The sequence below is a fragment of the Protopterus annectens genome, chromosome 9.part0, assembly GCF_019279795.1.
Source record: "Protopterus annectens isolate FY-2018-M chromosome 9.part0, PAN1.0, whole genome shotgun sequence".
Taxonomy (NCBI): domain Eukaryota; kingdom Metazoa; phylum Chordata; order Ceratodontiformes; family Protopteridae; genus Protopterus; species Protopterus annectens.
The window spans coordinates 943,271,763-943,294,225 of NC_056743.1; positions in this window are offsets into that span (position 1 = coordinate 943,271,763).

Sequence of the window (22,463 nt, forward strand, 5' to 3'; positions counted from 1 at the left end):
ATCACCAGTTCTGAAACAAAATAAAGATCCCAGTGAATGTTCATCATACAGACCCATTTCACTTCTTAATATAGATTATAAAATTTTTATGGCAATACATGCTGCTCATATAAAACAATTACTACCACTTTTGATAGAGGAGGATCAAACAGGTTTTATAAAAGATAGGAAGACTTATGACAACATTAAAATAATTCTTTCCTTAATTGATTATATAAATGTCACAAAAAACAAAATGAATGTTATTAGCTTAGACATAAATAGCGCATTTGAGTCAGTGAACTGGGATTATCTGTGGTTAGTTTTAGAAGAATATGGCTTCTCAAACAACTTCACTTTGTTAATAAAATCATTATATGAAAAATCATTGGCTTATATAAAACTGGGATCTTGTCTGTCTAAATCTATTAAAATAACTAAGGGCACAAAACAAGGCTGCCCTCTGTCTCCATTATTGTTTGTGCTAGTCATTGAACCCTTAGCAAATAATATACGTATGGATAAAAATATTGAAGGAATACAACTAGACAACAGCCTAGAGCTTAAAATTCAACTTTTTGCTGATAATATTTTAATTACCTTAAAAAATAATAGCAGTTTAAAAGCATTATGGGACTCAATTCAAAACTTTCAAAACTTTTCAAGTCTTAAATTTAATGAGAACAAAACAAATGTATTGCTTATAAATACTAATAAAAAAGATCTAAATAAAAAATACCATAAATATATGTCTACCAATAATATAATTAATACTTGGGAATTATAATAACTAACAACCTAGATACTACAATTGAAACAAATTATAAAGAGACCTTAAATAATATTAAAAATCTAATACAAAGATGGAATAAATTCTTCTTTTCAATGGAAGAAAGGCTTTATATAATTAAAATGATCATATTTCCAAAAATTCTTTGTCATACAAGCTTGTTCTTTGCCACCAGCTAAATCGCACCTAAAACAAATTATTTAATGGTAAGATTCCTATGGTATCCAAAAAAACTAAGGATAGCTATAAAGTATCATCTAGATGATTGGGATATAGGTGGCATAGGTTTACCAGACATAGAAATATATTTGCATTCATCCATTATTAAAACAATATCATTATGGCTAAATACAAAATATACATCAAAATAGAAGCTAGTTCATGAGATAATCTGGTTAAAATCAGGATTTGTAGTAGCAAATAAGTATACAGATTTCATACCAAACAATTTTCTATGGCTGATGAAGGAATATATGATGATACATAAGAATAAAAATATAAGTTCCAAATACATTACTTATACATTAAAAATTTTCCAAAATATTAATAGCAATCCTGATATTAAAGCATGGTCATTTCTTTTATATCCAGTAGCGTACACACAAGGTAATATAATAACATTTAATATGGAAGTAGTCAACATGCTTAAAGAAAAGGGATTAATATATTGGCATCAATTGCTAAACTCTGAAAAACTTCTGACAATAGACCAGATTAAACAGAAATTAAATATGGAAGATAGTTCGTGGTTACATGTACAAGAATTAAGACAGTATATATTAAGCAAACAAGAAACAATGCAACCATCAATAAGACAAAATGTTCCTAACCTTATAGAACATATAATATTACTAACGAATCAACCCATTACTGGAAAGGGATACTTATCTATTTATAAAACAAACAAAAAAATAAAAATGCATAATAATGACAAAATATGGAATTATTATAGATCAGTTAATGGACATGTGCTAAATGACAGAGATAAAAAACTAATTCTTCTCTCTCCAAAGCAGACATCACTTTCATTACATTGGAGACTTTTTACATGGCAATTCATACACAGATCTTATGTAACCCCTCATAAAATGGAACTTATGTTTAAGAAAAATATTGGCTGCTGGAGATGTGATTTATCAATAAAAGCAGACTGGCAACATATGTTCTACGAATGCCATTTGATTAAACCATATTGGGATAAAATAAATTATTTTCTGCAAATGGTATTCAATGATAAATTCCAGATTTCCAAATCTATTATTTTGTTTAATGTACCTGTACCTGACTGTGTGCCAAAAACAAAATATGTAATCTTATGGACTCTCCTAGCTATTGCAAGGAAGAACATTACATCAAACTGGAAATCCAAAGCTTCTCCAACTTTTAAGCAATTCATGAATATGGTGTCAGCAGTATCGCAATTGGAAATGAACACTATTAAAGGAAGAATTGAACGAACTACATCATTATACGTAGCATGGCAAAAAGTAACTGAAATACTGGAGAATAATGACTGCAGCAGATTATAATCAGGAAACAATTGTATAGAAAGTCAATTATATGTCAACAATAGACACCCTTGTAAATACTTTATTTTGGTTTTAATGTTTGGTATCTGTTTAGAGGTTTTAGCCTACCTTTTTAAATAATTTGTAAATACTTCATTGTCATAAATAACCTGCATTCATGTTTTCTTGTTTTTGGAAATGAATAAAAATATTTAAAAAAAAAAAATAATGACAAAAGTGCCCAATTCAGAACATTTCCATCATAAAAGTCTACTCAAACTTCTACAGTCCACCAGTATCTGTAAATATGCACAATCTCTGCAGAAGTAAATGTCATCTAAATAATTCCACATTAAAGTGATCTGTAACTAATGAAGAGAGATCTGTGACTAATGAAGAGCTTGCTGCTAGCAAACAACTTTATATTTCATTGTTTCATCCACAAATAAAGTGCCTGTTGCCCTTGAAGAATAAATGGCCCATGTTGCATTAAAAAAATAAGCTAGTAATATTGCAATAGGGAATGGATGGCAAACTGATAACAGATTCATAGTAACTAGGTATATCCACCAAATAGGACATTCTCAGGACTGCAGCATCCACCCCCTTTGAAAGTGCAACACAGTACAGTATCAGCAATGCATCTACGTACTGAGAGAGTAGAACCCACAGCCTTCTGCATCGAAAGCAAGTACACTGCCTGTTGCGCTATTAACAATGCAAGCAGACTCTACATTAACAGCACTAAACTTCTCTTCCTAGAAGCACTTGGCTCCTTGTAAAATCCACTTGGCACTCAACTGTATCTCTCAACTTTGCTGCACATGAGCACAAGAAATCTGGGAAAAGCCAAAATTTATTGGGGGGTGGGACAAAAGCCCAAAAATAGGGACACATTTTAAACACTGCTTGTATAATCTTGGAAAGTTGCTAGAATAGAATGCTGTGCTACTGCCATGCACTTCACTGGCAAGTCTTGAACCCAGGACCCTGTGCACTACAGTCAGACCAACATACCACTATGACAAATCGGCTGTTTCTTGAAAGATAGGAAGACTGAAACTTAAATGGCTATCATTTAGTGAATTCAGTTCTCACCATAGGTCTCAACCTCTTAGCACAAAACACCTGGACAAAGCTAATAATGGGAGAATACAGCCCCCAAACATATTCAGTGAATTCAGTTCTCACCATAGCTCTCAACCTCTTAGCACAAAACACCTGAACAAAGCCAGTAATGGGGGAACACAGCCCCCAAAATAGGGACAAATTTCAAATATTGATCTTATAAACTTAGAAAACTGCTAGAATAAAATGTTTTGTGTTACCATGTACTTTCTAAAGAAGTCTGAAATTCAAATGCCTCATTTAGTGAATTAAAAATCCAGAAAACCACAGATTTTATGAGGAACGGAACATAATAAAAATATGAGGCAAAGATCTGCACACTTTTCACAAGTGGTGGTAGGTACAGAATTCAGGCTCTTGCTACCAACACCCGAGGTTCAGGGTTTGAGCCTGAGTTACTCTCTAGCCACCAGTTATAGTTAACTGGGGCAGTTTACACACAGGCACACAGACACGCACATTATGAATCAGAGTCCATTTGAATGGATTCATTCAAAAGTAGCATCTCGCTCAGAGTCCAATGCAGAGTCCCATTCAAAACAGTTCCTGTTTCCCAGGGAATAGCATGCATGCATGTGCTGAATCCAGCCTCCATTTCTGAGCACGCTCAGACTGCAGACTTTACAGCCCGATCCCCTTCTAGTCTATGCAGTTGTAACTGCATAGATTTCTGGGGCATTTGTAGACTGATGCCTTCTTTCCGAATCTGGCCTGGTTAAACAGCAGTCCGGATTTGAGTTCTGGGGCTCGGTAATTTTTTTTTTTATTTTGGTTTTCGTTTTTGTACAGCTGGGGGGGGGCTGCAGTCCAATAGTACGAGCCGCCACTGCGTTCATGGCATCCACCATTCTCAAGGTTCTTTGTGCCAAACTTCACATGAGTAAATTTCAGTGGTATTTCAAGACTGGCTCAAACACTGACACCCTCTGGAGTTTCCAGTCCCTCTTTAACCATATCAAACTGGGACTCAACTGGTAGATTCAGCAGGTCTCTCTAAATGAAGGCCAACTTTTACAGGTTCCGTTTCCTACTTAAGAACTCTGCACTGAAGCTTCTGATGAAAGTTGGAGAGCTTCCTCTAACAATTTCAAACTTTAGGTGCTTTGGTCCCCGTAACAGATATCCGATCACATCAGTATCAAAGAAATGAGGGCTCTAATGCTAGCTTTTTAGGCCTTTCCTTCCCTTTGGTTTCCAGGTCTTGTAAAGGTTTTTACAGACAGCACCACAGTTATGTGGTACATCAACAAGCAGGGGGTACAAAACCTTAAAGACACAAAATAAAGACGATGAACCACCAGGTAGCACTTTATTCCTTCCTAATACTTTGGCCTTTCGCCTTCAAGGGTTAATTCGTAACACAAAACCAGAACCTTAAGTACCATATATAAGTTTGTGTTTTTATTTTATTTATTTTTAGTAATTGTATTGGTGTACAAAACCTCATCTTTTGCAGGCTGGCTGTTCAGACTTGTGATGTTGCAACCCTCCATCACTTGGTCCTTCAGGTAGTTCATATCCCTTCATGGATGCTTCACAGAGAAGTGTTTCTGGACATGGTACATTGGTCAGGTATTCCTCAAAGCAAATGTTTTGCTTCTCCTGCGAACAGGTAACTTCATCAGTTCTGTTCCAGAGTTCCAAGTCCACTGGCTTAGAAGGTGGATGCCATGACTTTTACTTGGAAGGGGATGTTGCTGTTTGCCTGTCCTCCTCTACTTCCCAGAATCTTGCATAAGATTATATGGGACACACCCAAAATCTTGGTTTGGGCCAGACAGCAGTGGTTTCCCCTTTTATTTTTCACCTTGCTAGGGGCAATCATCACAAGTTACCTCATGGGATGAATCTTCTCTGTCCTATGCTGCCGGCCATGTCAAACCCAGATTTGATGAATATGCTTCACCTCAAAAATATGCTGTGGAATAAAATCCCGGTATATGTGAGGCAGAGCACCTCGCTGGCCTTGTTCAAGAGAAATCTTGACCAATGGATGGGAGATTGCAGATATACCCCAGGGATTACCTCAGTGTCACTGCTCAACAGAGGCACAGCAAAATAATGGGTATAGTTCCCCATACTAAAGGTGGTAAGCCACAAAACTATGGGCTAGGCTTGTAAATGCCCTCGGGCAGATAGCCTAGTATGAACCTATGAACCTATGAACCTATCAGGGGTCTCTCATTCACCCTCACTTGTCCACACATCAACTGACACTCTGGGTGATAAGGTTTTGATATTTTCGGACACCAGTTTTCTGAGGACTTGCTTCAGGATTTGCAGGAGGCCAGACAACCCATATGGCTAAATGGGAGAGATTTTCTATTTGGTGTCTCGAGCATGATCAGAACCCTTTTTCTGTGGCGGTCCCCTACAGATCTTTTATTTGTTTGAATTGCTCAATACTTGGTTGCATATTCTGCTAAAGCTCATTTGTCAGCTATTTCTGCCTGTCTGCCTTTGAGTCCACTTTTTGCTTTTAGTTTTGAAGTCAAACAGTTCCTAAAAGGCTTCCTTCATATCAGGCCCCCAAGAATGCCTTTTCCTCTTTATTGGAACCTTAATTTTGTTCTAGAGGAAAATGACTCTGTCTCCTTTTGAGCCTCCTTTTCTTCCCTGAAGCATTGTACTTGGAAGACTACATTGTTGGTGGCTGTTCTGCCAAGAGAGTTTATAAGCACCATGTCCTTATGGTGGTGGTTCGTTTTTTTTTTTTTTTTTTCATGAGAATAGGTTGTTTTTATGTACTAAGCCTCCTTTTTATGCCCAATGTGGTTAATGATTTGTCCTTGAATCAGTTTATTCATCGCCCCGCCTTTTTTCCTTCTGCACAATCTGCTAGTGAAAAGTTGCTACATACCTTGGATTTACATAGACAGCTCTGATGCTACTCGGATAAGACAAAATGCATCAGAAAATCTGAGCAGATGTGTTTCCGTTCATGCCAGGAAAATGGCTTTGACAGTGTCTAAGCAAACAGTCTGCTCCTGGATCTCTAAGGCTGTTTCCTTTTGTTATACTTTTCATGGCAAGCAGGTTTTCTCTTCTGTTTGTGGTCATTCTATCAGGACAGTAGCCTCTTCTGGTGCTTTTTCAAGGGTCTGGATAGTCAGTCCACCTTGGAAGCTACTGCTTGGTCTTCTGTCCACACTTTTGCAAAGCATAAGTTGGATGCCATTTCCAGGGCCAGAGCAGGATTTACTAGAGCTATCCTGTATGGATTTGTGGAAGGACCTTCTCTTCTTTCCTCCTCCTATATTTTCCAGTAGCTTTTATAGGTTCATAGGTTGGTACTAGGCTATCGGCCCTAGGGCATATGCAAGCCTAGCCATAACAATTCCCTGGATATTTCTTCCCACAATATTTACTTCTCTAGGCCCCTGTCTAGCAGGGTGACTGACATGATCCCCGGGGTGAATTTCCTATCTCCCATCCAATCATCAAGGTTCCTTTTGAAGAGGGCCAAAGAGGTGCTCTGCTTGATATGTATGGGCAGTCTATTCCAGAGTATGGGGAGTCTCTGGGTCAGGAACCTATCCCTCCAGCATGTTTTGTTCATTGTGATGACAAGGTTTAGATCCCTGGAGCGTGTGGCTCTGAGGGATTGGAATTTCTTTAAGTGGAGCATGTCCAACAGCTCAGGGTTTGACATGGCATTGTATGTTAAGCAGAGATCGCCTCTGAGTAGACTATATGCCACAGAGTATAGCTGGAGTTTTTTTAGATGGTCAGTATATGGCATCTGCTTTAGGCCTATGATTCTTTTAGTGAGGTATTTCTGTGGCCTTTCAAGCTGTTGCAGATGTCTTGTGAGGTACATACCAAACTGGGCATTATACTCTATAATGGGTCTAATGAGGGATGAGTACAGTGGGACAATGACCTCCTTTTTTCTGGATGAAAAGCCCTTAGTGATGAGGTGTGCCAAATAGGATTTCCTGACTGTTGTGGCAATGTGGTTATCGAAAGTGAGACGCTGTCCACCTGTGTCCCTAAGTCTCTAATCACACTTTCGAAGTTTAGTGTCCTGCCGCCTATGTGGTAATTCATGGGTACATGTTTTTTTCCATAGGGGATAACTATACATTTCTTGGCATTAAGCTTGAGCCCATGGCTCTGGCACCAGGCATCTGTTTCTGTAAGGCCCTTTTGTAGAATATCCACATCATTTGGGGATTCAGTAATGGCTCCCAGTTTGCAGTCATCTGCAAACTTTGGTAGCCAGAGTCCCTTAGTGTTGGCCTGTACTTCAGAGAAGTAGATGCCAAACAAGAGTGGTCCCAGGACTGAACCCTGAGGTACTCCACTTGTCACTTGTCTGGAGCTGGATTTGGAGTCTGCTACTTTTATTGTCTGGTTTCTGTCAGTAAGCCAGTTAGCAACCCATCAAGTGATATAGGGATTTATGCCCAGCTTAGTAAGTTTATCTATGATTCCAGAGTGGGGGATGGTGTCAAAGGCCTTGGCGAGGTCCAGATAGGCTGTGTGGACTGCCTTACCATCGTTCACAGCTCTGGAGACTGATTCGAAGAAGTCAGTAAGGTTCAGGAGACAAGATCAGCCCTTCATGAACCCAAACTGGATGGGGTCCAGTGTTTTAAGGTTGCCAATGTCTTTGTTTATAATTTCCATGATAATATGTTCCATGGCCTTGCAGATCAGGCTCGTCAGACTGATGGGGCAGTAGTTTCTGGGATCCAAGGTGGATCCTCCCTTGTGGAGTGGGATAACTGTAGCTGTGCGCCACTCAGTGGGCACAAAGCCTGAAGTGAGGTATGATTAAACATGACACTTAGGTGAGGTGCCAGTTCATTTTGTAGTTCATGTAGTACACAGCCCGGGATGTCATCTGGTCCCATGGATGCTGTATGCTTAGCTTTGGAAAGTGCGTTTTCTACCTGTGTGGCTGTTATTACCAGAATTTGGCAATCTTCCAGTATTGAGATGGGCCATTTAGGAGGTGAGAGGGGGTGAAGTTGGCAAAGAATCGATCTGCCAGGATATTGGCAATATCCTTGGGATCAGTATATTTGATACCACTCTGTTGTAGCTCAGAGCAGATCTGAGCATTGCCATTTAGATTCTTGACATAGTTATAGAATGCCTTGTGGTTGTCTTTGGAATCTTTGGCAATTTTATTTTCATAACTAGATTTGGGGGATTTTATGAGGGATCTCAGCTTCTTACTGAGGCTGGTAAGGGAGTTTTTGCATCCTGGGATTTTCCTCTTTTCTACAACAGTTTTTCCTTTTGTTGTAAAGTTTGTTTATGGCAGGGGACCACCAGATTGGCTTCCTTTATTTGGAGAACAGCATATTGGTTCTATTTGGGATGGCACGATTCATGCATGAGTGGATGTGCTCATACAGTGCCTTAGTGTAGGATTAGCAGTCAAACTTTCAGTTCCAGTCTGCATGGGTGTCATGAAGTTTGTAACTTCTGATTTGAGTAGCATGAAGTTGGCTTTGGAGAAGTTTTTATGGAGGTTTCCTTACTGGGGGTGGGGTGGGATGTGGATGTTAAGGGTGATTATCTTATGGTCTGACCTGACCAATGAGGGGGTGACCATAGGTGTGGAGCGATTTCCCATGTTGGTAATGACCAGGTCTAGGATATATTGGAGCCCCTGGTGGGACCGTGGATTAGCTGATCCAGGGCATTGGAATTTATGAATTCCAAGAACCGTTGGGCAAAGGTGTTGGTGCCGCAGTAGTTTTCCCAGTTAATGGCAGAGTAGTTGAAATCACCCAGTATTAGGGTGTTTGGTTGTATATTAATATTTTCCAATATGTTTAGAAAAGTGTAGTGAGAATCTTGGGGCATGGTGGGGGATCTGTAGCAAGCTAAAATTTGGATTGCAGTCTTACCTAGTGTTAGTTGCACCTGGAGAATTTCAGGCGCATTGTGTTGGGCAACTAACCTGGTGGTGTGAATATCCTTGGTGAATATGGACACTCCTCCACGTTTAGTGTTTCGATCCTGGTGTGGTAGGAGTTGTAGCCTGGTATTGCAGGAGTGCTCTATGGAGCCTTGAACCAGGTCTCAGTTACTGCACAGATATCAATGTTCTCCATTTTTAGGAGTGCCGCGAGAGAGTGCATTTTGAGGTTTAGACTTCTAGCATTGAGTAGCATTACCTTCAGATTTTGCAATCTTGTACCTGTTACGGTGGTGGTTTTGTCCTTTGAACTTTGCCTAAAAAAGGCACTATAGGGTTGGCAAGAGCCTTAGCCAGTAACCTGAATCCCAGGGGCGACAGGTGCAGGCCATCTCTGGCAAAGCATCATGGTCTGTCAATCATGCTGTCCCAGGCAGACAGATTCTGGATCCCCTTTGAATGAGACCAGAAGCTTAGCCAATTGTTGAAGTCAATCATTTTGTCCTTATAGTGGTATCATTCTGGGCGAAGGCAGGATGCTACTCAGGGCTAGGGTCATACCTGCCTGGGCCACATGATCCGAGAGCACTTCCATGTCTCTCTTCATGTAGTCCAGGGAGGTATGTCTCAAGTCATTCACTCCAACATGGACAATGACAGAGTCATATTTGTACTTGTTGTGGAGTGACTTGAGTGCATGAGTTATGTGGCGGATCCTGGCACCTGACAGGCAGCTCACTGTAATGTTCTCCTTGTTCAGCCTGGTGAGTGGGACATCAGTGTGCCTGACTACAGAGTCATCTATGACTAAAGTGTCTTGCCTTAGGGGCTGTTGCTGGGTGGCACACTGGTGTTGTGAGCTGTGACACTTTGGTTGTGACTGGTGTTTGTGTTTCAGCTTCGAAGGTCCTTGTTGCTTGGGCAGGTTACAGTTAAGGGCCTCCGCATATGTGGATTTAGTATTGCTATGTGTGGATATTGGTGGTGTGAGTTTAGAAGGGCTATGTGTTGCTTGAAGTGTAGTGCGGGTGTTAACCTTCTCCTCTTGACTGTCTAGCACAATCTTGGGTGGAGAGCATTGCTTCCAGTTTGGCTATGTAAGTGCATCTCTCACTGGTTGTAGTGTTGGGTGGTAGGAGGAGAGGGTTGTCTGTGTACATGAGGCAATTGCTGCATTGCCCCAGTATGTCCAGATTCACCGGGTGGACAGGAGAAATTAATGGAAGCTGACCCTTGGACATGCCTGGTTTGGTGCTTTTTTTTTATTTTTTAAAGTACAGGAGCTGTTTTCCCTTACTTTAGCAAGGTACTTTGCAATTATAGGCTGTTTAGTGCCTATGATTAATTCTCCTTATTAATAAGAAGAGTTGAGTGCTTGTATCAGTTTAAGGAAGAGAGGCTGAGGAAGAGGATGCGGCAGATAAATTCTGGGCACTCTATATTTAATATTTTTTTTCTGAAGCTGGACTTAGTTTATACATTGGATTTCTGTAAATAAAGTTTATCAACATGTTCATAATGCTGGAGATATAGGAAGAGTTAATTGTTTGATTAAAGCTATTTAAGAAATATTCTTTTATTAACCATAACAAGGAATTGTTTAAACTTAATGATTTGAATGTTTTGGACAATTAGATTGTATCCAGATGCTTCTTTGAATATATTTAATTTAGCATTGTTTAAGTATTATCTTGATAACAGATGATAAAGAATATAATTTTAGGTCTGGTAGACCAATACCACCTAAATACCGAGCTCTAATATGATTAATTAAAGCAGTTCTTTGCTTGTTAGGATACCACAAAAATTAAATATTAAGGAATTCAACTTTTTTATACAACTTTTAGGAGGAGGTAAAGATGACTGTAAAATTGATAGAATTTTGGTAAGATAATCATCTTAATTATGGAAAGTCTCTCATGCATTGTAAATAAAATGATTCCATTTATTTATAAGATTTTCTACAGAAGTTAAACTAATCTTGTAATTGATGACTGTTATTTTATTGATATTTTCAGCAATTGTTATTCCTAGGTAGTTTATCTTTTTTTTGGACTATATATTTATTAAATCTTTTTTGTATCCTTAATGTTAAGGTTTATGGGTAAGATTTTCTTTTTGTGTTCAATATAAAGCCAAGACTAAATTGTTTTTCCAAAAATTTTAAATTAAAAACTTTTGAAAGTGAATTGTTACACTAATTTAGGGTCATATGAATATCACCTGCAAACAACTGAATCTTGGAAGTTAGATTCTTATCTATCTGGATACCTTTAATATTTTAGGATCAAATTAGCAAATGGTTCGATAACTGCAGTAAAGAGTAGAGGGGGGAGTGAGCATCCTTGTTTGGTTCTTTTAGAATTTTAATTGATTCTGATGTAAATGAGCCTATTTTACATAAAGAATTAACATAGAGATGATTAATGAGATGAATAAAATTACTTGAAAATTTTTTCAAGTTCCAATGAGAGAGTGCCAATTACCAAGTAAAAATCACTATCAATATCTAAACTTACAAGGGTAAGTTCTCATTAGCTTTATTTACATAATTGAGTATGGTTAGGATTCTTTTATGTCATAAGAATTTCTGCTTAAAATAAAAATTATTGTCCTAGACATCTCATGGTAAATTCTGAGTAATGTTTGGTGGAGTGAGCAGCAAATGTATAAGTCCAGCTTCATCTCCAAAGCAGATCCAAAGATGGACAATTTGGGAACAGGTCTTTGTCCATTTTTTTAGCATATATTGTGAAGTTTTGGACACTTTTAAATAGTTTTTGGTACTAACTTTGAACTTAGAAGTCAGAATGATTAAAAGTTCCTCCATTCACCCTGAGTCAATTTCTAGTAGTTCAATTGTTATTTACTTTACAATGAACAGGGTATGTAGATTGCATTGGGTGCCTCGGTAATTTTCTTGTGTAATCTTCTTTCTTTATATCTCCATTGATCTACTTCGATTGCCCAATATAGGACAATTAGCCAGTGATTAAAGATTATTTCCTTGGTTGATTTTCAAAACTCGACTTCTTCAGAACCAGTGAAATTGTTCTTTAGAAATATGCCTAATGGGTACATTGAGTTTTTACAGATAGGTATTCTTTGGAAGATTATCCATGTAAAGGTTAACAAAAGTTATGGATTTTTCTTGACAATCAACTCCTGTGTCTTGGCGATTTCTTAAATATTGAATATTAAAAGATTTCCCTGATTCTACCTGGCAAAATAATTTGATTCTGGGTCTGACGTAATTCAAGTTCACATCCCTTAATCTTATTCTGACTAAGGTAAATCCCTGAGTTCCTTAGTCCAGGTATTGCGTCTAAATTAAAAACATGTTAAAGAGCCATCCATTCCAATAAAATAGTTTTAAGATCTTATACAATTATGCCAAGATGGATAAAGCCATTAGTCCTATTTCAAAAATTTGTAAAAGAATATTTTGATGTAAATTCAATCTTCCACTTTCTGAAGTCTTATAATGCAGGATAGACAATCAATAAGAAGTATTTTCTATAGACCATCCTTATAATTTCATTTTAAGCTTTAAAACTAGCTTATGTCTTCAAAGTATTGCAGTGTACAACTTAAGGCTTCAGGGTTCTGTGAATTTCCAATTTAGAAATGATCCTAAATATGAAATTTAATCTCTCTATTGCTTGGATCCATTTAAGGCTTAATTAGATCAGTAAAAAAGAAATGAAAACTTGCCCACACAGTCATAAAATTAATTAATCAATAAAATAAATGATCTATTCCTTGCCGAGGTGAACATTTCTTAAGTGTTTTGTCAACTTCAGTCATGAGGTCTTGCATCTTATGATCTGAAAAATACATTAGTTCCCTGGAGGTTAACATAGCTCTTCATTCCTGGAATCCAATGCATATAAATAATTCTTTAATTCCAAAACAATGCAAGAGATTTTCTTGTAGAACAAACTAATATGATGCCTTTTCTCAGCCAAAAACCATACCCGTTCCCTGATTTGGGAGAATTAGGAAAAGTCAGGATTTGTCCACTAGGTTCAATTTGATTCATGTCAAAACTAGGGAAATGTTTAAAATTGAATTTGATCTCCCTCCTTGGGACAATTTTTATTCATTAATTAGGTTGATTAAAAAATTTGGACAATCTACTTTAGTTTGGAAATTCAAGAGTTTGGAATGGCATTGATCCACTCCGTCAAAACATTCTGAAAAAATGTTTGGACAAACTAACAATTCTCTATATGTTTAATCCAAGTAGCAAAAATGTTTCTTAAATTGTAAACCTTTACTCACCTTCCCATCATTGTCTAAAATCTCTGTTGATTAAAATCATTACCCACCTCTTAAAATGTACATTTAAAATCCAATCTCTAATAGTCAAGTCAATTACAAATAAAGACTCTGAGTAATGGTTTATACCCATGTAATAGATGACTTACTGTATACATGTCAAGCAGAGCATGTCACTGGCCCTCTTCAAGAGAAATCTTGATGAGTGGATGGGAAACAGAAAGTTCACACCAGTGATCACTCCAGTGGCTGCACTTGATAGAGGCACTGGAAACTAACGCCAGGTGGCACAATGCCACGGCACTTCTATGAGCTGGGCTTGTAAAGTCTCCAGGGCCATTAGCCTAGTACACACATCTATGAACCATAAACTACAAATGCAGCAGCTACTTTGCCCTAGTCCCCCCTGAGGGAGTCCACGAGAGATGCTCTTCTCCATGATTGGCCCCTGGGACTTCCTTATAACCTTCCCTTCAATCCCTCTAATTCTCCAATTTTTGAAGAAAGCCCAACAGTTGAGAAGGGATTCTCATTGCACCTTATTGCCCTGTCAAGTCTGGTTTCCCTTTCTCTGGCCTCACCTAGCTCACCGCCTGTGGACTCTGGATCCAACTCCAGATCTGTTATCTCATCCTCAGGGCTCAGTCCATCCCAACCTACAAAATCTCAAGATGATGGCTTGGTTTCTCCACTTCCAGTAATTGCCATGTGAAACAATTTATCTTCCCCAGTAAAAAAGATACTTTTGACATCTCATAAACCATCTACCAGAAAACTTTATCTTAGTTAATGGAAGAGATATTTGTGTTTTGGTCTGATGAAAGGTTATTGATCCTTCCTCAGCCTCAGCCTATAAGGTCTTGGAATACTTAACCACCTTATTTCAACTGGGATCCTCTACTTCTACATTAGAGTTCATCAAGCTGCCATTTAAAATTTCCGTAACAGATTCAATGACCATTTCTTGTTGTCTGTCTTTACAAAACTTTTCTTAAGGGCACTTTACATTTAAAACCGCCTTTCAAAGAGCCCATTGTGCCTTGGAATTTAACGTTGGTCTTGCAATATTTGGTCCCAGCAGCCACCTGTGATACCAAGTTTTTATCTTGGAAGACTCTATTCCTGGTAGCCATCACATCAGCCAAGAGAATCTCTGAATTACAGGCTCTGTGTGTAAAACAGCCATGTATAATTTTTCACAAAGAGAGAGCATCACTTAGAACTAACCCCTCCTTCCTAAGCATAACATTCCATCTGTGTTGTTGATCTTCATTCATTCTTGACATCCCACCCTCCTTTCCACTCCAAAAGACTTCTGTAGGTTTGGAACTAGTCCTGGGGTCCTAGTAGGGTTGTTTTTCAGACAAAGCTTCAATAATTTTCTACTTTATGGGCAGAACTCAATCTGAGGTGAAGGGAAGAGGCAGTATGGGTAGTCTTGGCTGGTGAGTGCTTGATATGATGGCCAAGTTGGTTCTGAAGAACGGAACCAAATCCAACAGTCAAGAGTGAATGAAGATTGACAAAACAGATGGAATGTTATGGTAAGAACATAACTTTTTTTTTAGCCTTTATAATAAGTTTAAGATGAGGAAATTCAGTACTGCTAGATCCACTAATAAATCTGCATTGCCTACAGCCATAACATGGAAAAGTTCATGTATTAAGCCAAACCTTGTAACTTCCCTTAAACAATCCATTTCCAACAGCTTTTTTATGTTAAAAGACTACTTGTATACAAATTGTGGAACCTTCCCAATAATGTTTAGTTCTGTATTTCCCAAAAATGATCTTCCAGTTTGTTTTAATAACGTTTTGTACTTCATTACTATCTGTGGTCATTGAAATGGGAAAAGCTAAACTTCTATCTTTACCTACATTTTTCTTATTTCTGTTCAAATTGTTATTTAATTTATTTAATATATTATCATTAACTATAATTCACAATGAACACTATTTTAAGAATAGATGGAAGTTTACTGTTTCTTTTACTAATCATTTCCCTTTCATTTTATTTAATTGTTTGATAGGCTAACTTTTTTCCATAAACAGTTCTATAGTGAATCTTATCTCTTCCACAAACATTTCATTATTACTAGTCATCCGACTAGCTGTAATTAACTAGCTTTGAAATATATTATACTTCATATATCTAGGATGATGACTATAAAAATGTGGGTAATTATTTCTAAAGGTTTTCTTTCTATAGATGGAACTTTCAAAATTTTTTTGTAGCACATTCATTTGTATTGTAACATGTAAGAAGTTATCAGTTTCTCCCTGACCACTGACTGTAAAATATAACCACAAAATACTTGTATTCACTTCAGTAAACTGTTGAAATAATTAGTTCATTTCCCCAGATAAAAAACAAGTCATCTATGTATCATTTATAAAATACCCCACCAGTAGAGAACTAAATTTGCAAATGAAGGTACTACCTTAGCATCCATTGCAATTCCAGTTTTTTGATGAAAAATACTGTTATTAAATTCAAAGAAATAGTTTCCAAGAACTAAATCAAGTAACACTACAATAAGATTGGTAGTTTTCTTGTCCAAACCTCCATATTTTCCACATGCAAATTCCAATCCTTCATCTTGTTTAATGCAGGTGTATAAAGAAGCAATATCAACAGTGCCCATAAACATTTCTTCACCTGTAAAATGACATGTCCTAAGATTTTCCAGAAAACTCTTGGAATCTCTTAAATACAAAAGTGCTTTTTTGTATATTAGGATTTAGAATGTCATCCAAAACGCTAAAAATAAACATTATTATGCTTTGGAGAAGAAACAATGGGTCTAAAAGGGGGGAATCTTTTCATTTTTATGAACTTTTGGAATACCAAACAATTTACCAATTTCAGGTTGTTCAACAACTAAATCATAAATATCAATACTAATAATACCCTGATCAAACAAATGAAATAAAACTGTCAATTTCCTCAAAACATGTTTTTACAAATTGCCTACTTTGCAATAATCTTCAGCAAGAACCAAGGGAACAGAAGAAGGTTCATAGGTTGGTACTAGGCTATTGGCCCTAGGGCCTATATAAGCCAAGCCATAACAATTCCCCTGGCTATTTCTTCCCACACTATTTACTTCCCTGGAACCCTGTCTAGCAGGGCAACTGACGTGATCCCTGGTGTGAATTTACCTTCTCCCATCTAATCATCAAGGGTCCTTTTGAAGAGGGCCAAAGAGGCGCTCTGCTTGACATGTATGGGCAGTCTATTCCAGCATCTGGGGAGTCTCTGGGTCAGGAACCTATCCCTCTAGCATGTTTTGTTTATTGTGATGACAAGATTTAGATCCCTGGAGCATATGGCTCTGAGGGATTGGGATTTCTTTAAGTGTAGCATGTCCAACAGCTCTGGGTTTGACATGGCCTTGTATGTTAAGCAGAGATCGCCTCTGAGTAGACAATATGTGACAGAGTACAGTTGGAGTTTTTTAAGGCGGTCAGCATAGGGCATCTGCTTTAGGCCTGTGATTCTTTTAGTGAGGTATTTCTGCAGCCTTTGCAGTTGTTGCAGATGTCTTGAGAGGTACATACCAAATGGGGCGTTGTATTCTATAATGGGTCTAATGAGGGATGAGTACAGTGGGACAATGACCTCCTTTTTTCTAGATGAAAAGCCCTTAGTGATGAGGTGTGCCACATAGAAGGATTTCCCGACTGTTGTGGTGATGTGGTTATTGAAGGTGAGACCACTGTCCACCTGTGTCCCTAAGTCTCTTATCACCCTTTCGGTGTTTCGTGTACTGCCACTTATGTGATAATTCATGGGTACATGTTTTTTCCCAAAGGGGATAACTATACATTTCTTGGCATTGAGCTTGAGCCCATGCCTCTGTTTCTGTAAGGCCCTTTTGTAGAGTATCACATCATTTGGGGATTCAATAATGGCTCCCAGTTTGCAGTCATCTGCAAACTTTGTTAGCCAGAGTCCCTTAGTGTTGGCCTGTATTTCAGAGAAGTAGATGCCAAACAAGAGAGGTCCTAGGACTGAACCCTGAGGTACTCCACTTGTCACTTGTCTGGAGCTGGATTTGGAGTCGGCTACTTTTACAGTGTGGGTTCTGTCAGTAAGCCAGTTGGCAACGCATTGAGTGATGTAGGGATTAATGTCCAGCTTAATAAGTTTATCTATGATTACAGAGTGGGGGATGGTGTCAAAGGCCTTGGCGAGGTTCAGATAGGCTGTGTGGACTGCCTTACCCACGTCCACGGCTCTGGAGACTGATTCGATGAAGTCAGTAAGGTTCAGGAGACAAGATCAGCCCTTCATGAACCCAAACTGGGTGGGGTCCAGTGTTTTAAGGTTGCCAATGTCTTTGTTTATAATTTCCATGATAATATGTTCCATGGCCTTGCAGATCAGGCTCGTCAGACTGATGGGGCAGTAGTTTCTGGGATCCAAGGTGGATCCCCCCTTGTGGAGTGGGATAACTGTAGCTGTGCGCCACTCAGTGGGCACAAAGCCTGAAGTGAGGGTATGATTAAACATGACACTTAGGTGAGATGCCAGTTCATTTTGTAGTTCATGTAGTACACAGCCCGGGATGTCATCTGGTCCCATGGATGCTGTATGCTTAGCTTTGGAAAGTGCGTTTTTTACCTGTGTGGCCGTTATTACCAGAATTTGGCAATCTTCCAGTATTGAGATGGGCCATTTAGGAGGTGAGAGGGGGTTGAAGTTGGCACTGAATCGATCTGCCAGGATATTGGCAATATCCTTGGGATCAGTATATTTGATACCACTCTGTTGTAGCTCAGAGCAGATCTGAGCATTGCCATTTAGATTCTTGACATAGTTATAGAATGCCTTGTGGTTGTCTTTGGAATCTTTGGCAATTTTATTTTCGTAACTAGCTTTGGAAGATTTTATGAGGGATCTCAGCTTCTTACTGAGGCTGGTAAGGTTTTTTTGCATCCTGGGATTTTCCTCTTTTCTACAACAGTTTTTCCTTTTGTTGTAAAGTTTGTTTATGGCAGGGGACCACCAGATTGGCTTCTTTTATTTGGAGAACAGCATATTGGTTCTATTTGGGATGGTACGATTCATGCATGAGTGGATGTGCTCATACAGTGCCTTAGTGTAGGACTTAGCAGTCAAACTTTCAGTTCCCGTCTGCATGGGTGTCATGAAGTTTGTAACTTCTGATTTGAGTAGCATGAAGTTGGCCCTAGAGAAGTTTTTTATGGAGGTTTCCTTACTGGGGGGTGGGGGTGGGATGTGGATGTTAAGGGTGATTATCTTATGGTTTGACCTGACCAATGAGGGGGTGACCATAGGTGTGGCGCATCGATTTCCCATGTTGGTAATGACCAGGTCTAGGATATTGGAGCCCCTGGTGGGACTATGGATTAGTTGATCCAGGGCATTGGAATTTATGAATTCCAAGAACCGTTGGGCAAACGTGTTGGTGCACGAGTAGTTTTCCCAGTTAATGGCAGGGTAGTTAAAATCACCCGGTATTAGGGTGTTTGGTTGTATATTAATATTTTCCAATATGTTTAGAAAAGTGTAGTGAGAATCTTGGGGCATGGTGGGGGATCTGTAGCAAGCTACAATTTGGATTGCAGTCTTACCTAGTGTTAGTTGCACCTGGAGAATTTCAGACGCATTGTGTTGGGCAACTAACCTGGTGGTGTGAATATCCTTGGTGAATATGGACACTCCTCCACGTTTAGTGTTTCGATCCTGGTGTGGTAGGAGTTGTAGCCTGGTATTGCAGGAGTGCTCTATGGAGCCTTGAACCAGGTCTCAGTTACTGCACAGATATCAATGTTCTCCATTTTTAGGAGTGCCGCGAGAGAGTGCATTTTGAGGTTTAGACTTCTAGCATTGAGTAGCATTACCTTCAGATTTTGCAATCTTGTACCTGTTACGGTGGTGGTTTTGTCCTTTGAACTTTGCCTAAAAAAGGCACTATAGGGTTGGCAAGAGCCTTAGCCAGTAACCTGAATCCCAGGGGCGACAGGTGCAGGCCATCTCTGGCAAAGCATCATGGTCTGTCAATCATGCTGTCCCAGGCAGACAGATTCTGGATCCCCTTTGAATGAGACCAGAAGCTTAGCCAATTGTTGAAGTCAATCATTTTGTCCTTATAGTGGTATAATTCTGGGCGAAGGCAGGATGCTACTCAGGGCTAGGTCATACCTGCCTGGGCCACATGATCCGAGAGCACTTCCATGTCTCTCTTCATGTAGTCCAGGGAGGTATGTCTCAAGTCATTCACTCCAACATGGACAATGACAGAGTCATATTTGTACTTGTTGTGGAGTGACTTGAGTGCATGAGTTATGTGGCGGATCCTGGCACCTGACAGGCAGCTCACTGTAATGTTCTCCTTGTTCAGCCTGGTGAGTGGGACATCAGTGTGCCTGACTACAGAGTCATCTATGACTAAAGTGTCTTGCCTTAGGGGCTGTTGCTGGGTGGCACACTGGTGTTGTGAGCTGTGACACTTTGGTTGTGACTGGTGTTTGTGTTTCAGCTTCGAAGGTCCTTGTTGCTTGGGCAGGTTACAGTTAAGGGCCTCATATGTGGATTTAGTATTGCTATGTGTGGATATTGGTGGTGTGAGTTTAGAAGGGCTATGTGTTGCTTGAAGTGTAGTGCGGTGTTAACCTTCTCCTCTTGACTGTCTAGCACAATCTTGGGTGGAGAGCATTGCTTCCAGTTTGGCTATGTAAGTGCATCTCTCACTGGTTGTAGTGTTGGGTGGTAGGAGGAGAGGGTTGTCTGTGTACATGAGGCAATTGCTGCATTGCCCCAGTATGCCCAGATTCACCGGGTGGACAGGAGAAATTAATGGAAGCTGACCCTTGGACATGCCTGGTTTGGTGCTTTTTTTTTATTTTTTAAAGTACAGGAGCTGTTTTCCCTTACTTTAGCAAGGTACTTTGCAATTATAGGCTGTTTAGTGCCTATGATTAATTCTCCTTATTAATAAGAAGAGTTGAGTGCTTGTATCAGTTTAAGGAAGAGAGGCTGAGGAAGAGGATGCGGCAGATAAATTCTGGGCACTCTATATTTAATATTTTTTTTCTGAAGCTAGACTTAAACTTTATTTACAGAAATCCAATGTATAAACTATCAACATGTTCATAATGCTGGAGATATAGGAAGAGTTAATTGTTTGATTAAAGCTATTTAAGAAATATTCTTTTATTAACCATAACAAGGAATTGTTTAAACTTAATGATTTGAATGTTTTGGACAATTAGATTGTATCCAGATGCTTCTTTGAATATATTTAATTTAGCATTGTTTAAGTATTATCTTGATAACAGATGATAAAGAATATAATTTTAGGTCTGGTAGACCAATACCACCTAAATACCGAGCTCTAATATGATTAATTAAAGCAGTTCTTTGCTTGTTAGGATACCACAAAAATTAAATATTAAGGAATTCAACTTTTTTATACAACTTTTAGGAGGAGGTAAAGATGACTGTAAAATGGATAGAATTTTGGTAAGATAATCATCTTAATTATGGAAAGTCTCTCATGCATTGTAAATAAAATGATTCCATTTATTTATAAGATTTTCTACAGAAGTTAAACTAATCTTGTAATTGATGACTGTTATTTTATTGATATTTTCAGCAATTGTTATTCCTAGGTAGTTTATCTTTTTTTTGGACTATATATTTATTAAATCTTTTTTGTATCCTTAATGTTAAGGTTTATGGGTAAGATTTTCTTTTTGTGTTCAATATAAAGCCAATACTAAATTGTTTTTCCAAAAATTTCCTTTAAATTAAAAACTTTTGAAAGTGAATTGTTACACTAATTTAGGGTCATATGAATATCACCTGCAAACAACTGAATCTTGGAAGTTAGATTCTTATCTATCTGGATACCTTTAATATTTTAGGATCAAATTAGCAAATGGTTCGATAACTGCAGTAAAGAGTAGAGGGGGGAGTGAGCATCCTTGTTTGGTTCTTTTAGAATTTTTAATTGATTCTGATGTAAATGAGCCTATTTTACATAAAGAATTAACATAGAGATGATTAATGAGATGAATAAAATTACTTGAAAATTTTTCAAGTTCCAATGAGAGAGTGCCAATTAACCAAGTAAAAATCACTATCAATATCTAAACTTACAAGGGTAAGTTCTCATTAGCTTTATTTACATAATTGAGTATGGTTAGGATTCTTTTTATGTCATAAGAATTTCTGCTTAAAATAAAACCAGTCTGATTGTCCTTAATCGAGGTTGGAAGAAACTGTTGGCATGAATAGACATGAACATTTATAGTCTATAGTTAGTAAAGAAATTAGACTATAAGAAGAATTATTATACAGGGTCTTTGTCCGATTTTAGTATTAGAGAAATAGGAGTGAATTTCCAGGAGGGGAGGCACTTTTACTAGTTCTTTGGTATTAATTTATAAAGTTCAGGAATAATGTCCTCATTACCAGGAGCTTTACTGAGTTTTAATTTGTTAATTTTGGCTTTTAAGTCAATAATTAAAATAGGTATGTCTATAACTTTCATTTGATCTTCAGTTAATTTTTTTCTTGGTATAATATCTTATACATGTTTTAATTTCCTCTTGAGAGTCCAATATTGGGTTATTACAATTTATTGCATTAAAATTATTTCTAAATATTTTCAAAATATCTTCAATTTCAGTAACCATCTTTTTTTCTTTGGAGAATATATTTCTCTAATGTGTCTTGATCTTTTAAATAGTTTTTTTCTGGTAGCTAACTTATGCATATATTAGGGTTAACAGAATGATTAAATATTTTAATCCCTTCCAAATTAATCGTAGTCTTACGAGTCAGGATTTCTAAATATTTATTATTTAGATTTATTTATTTTACCATATTTGTATTTGTTTTTTGACTGTATAATTTTAGCTTATC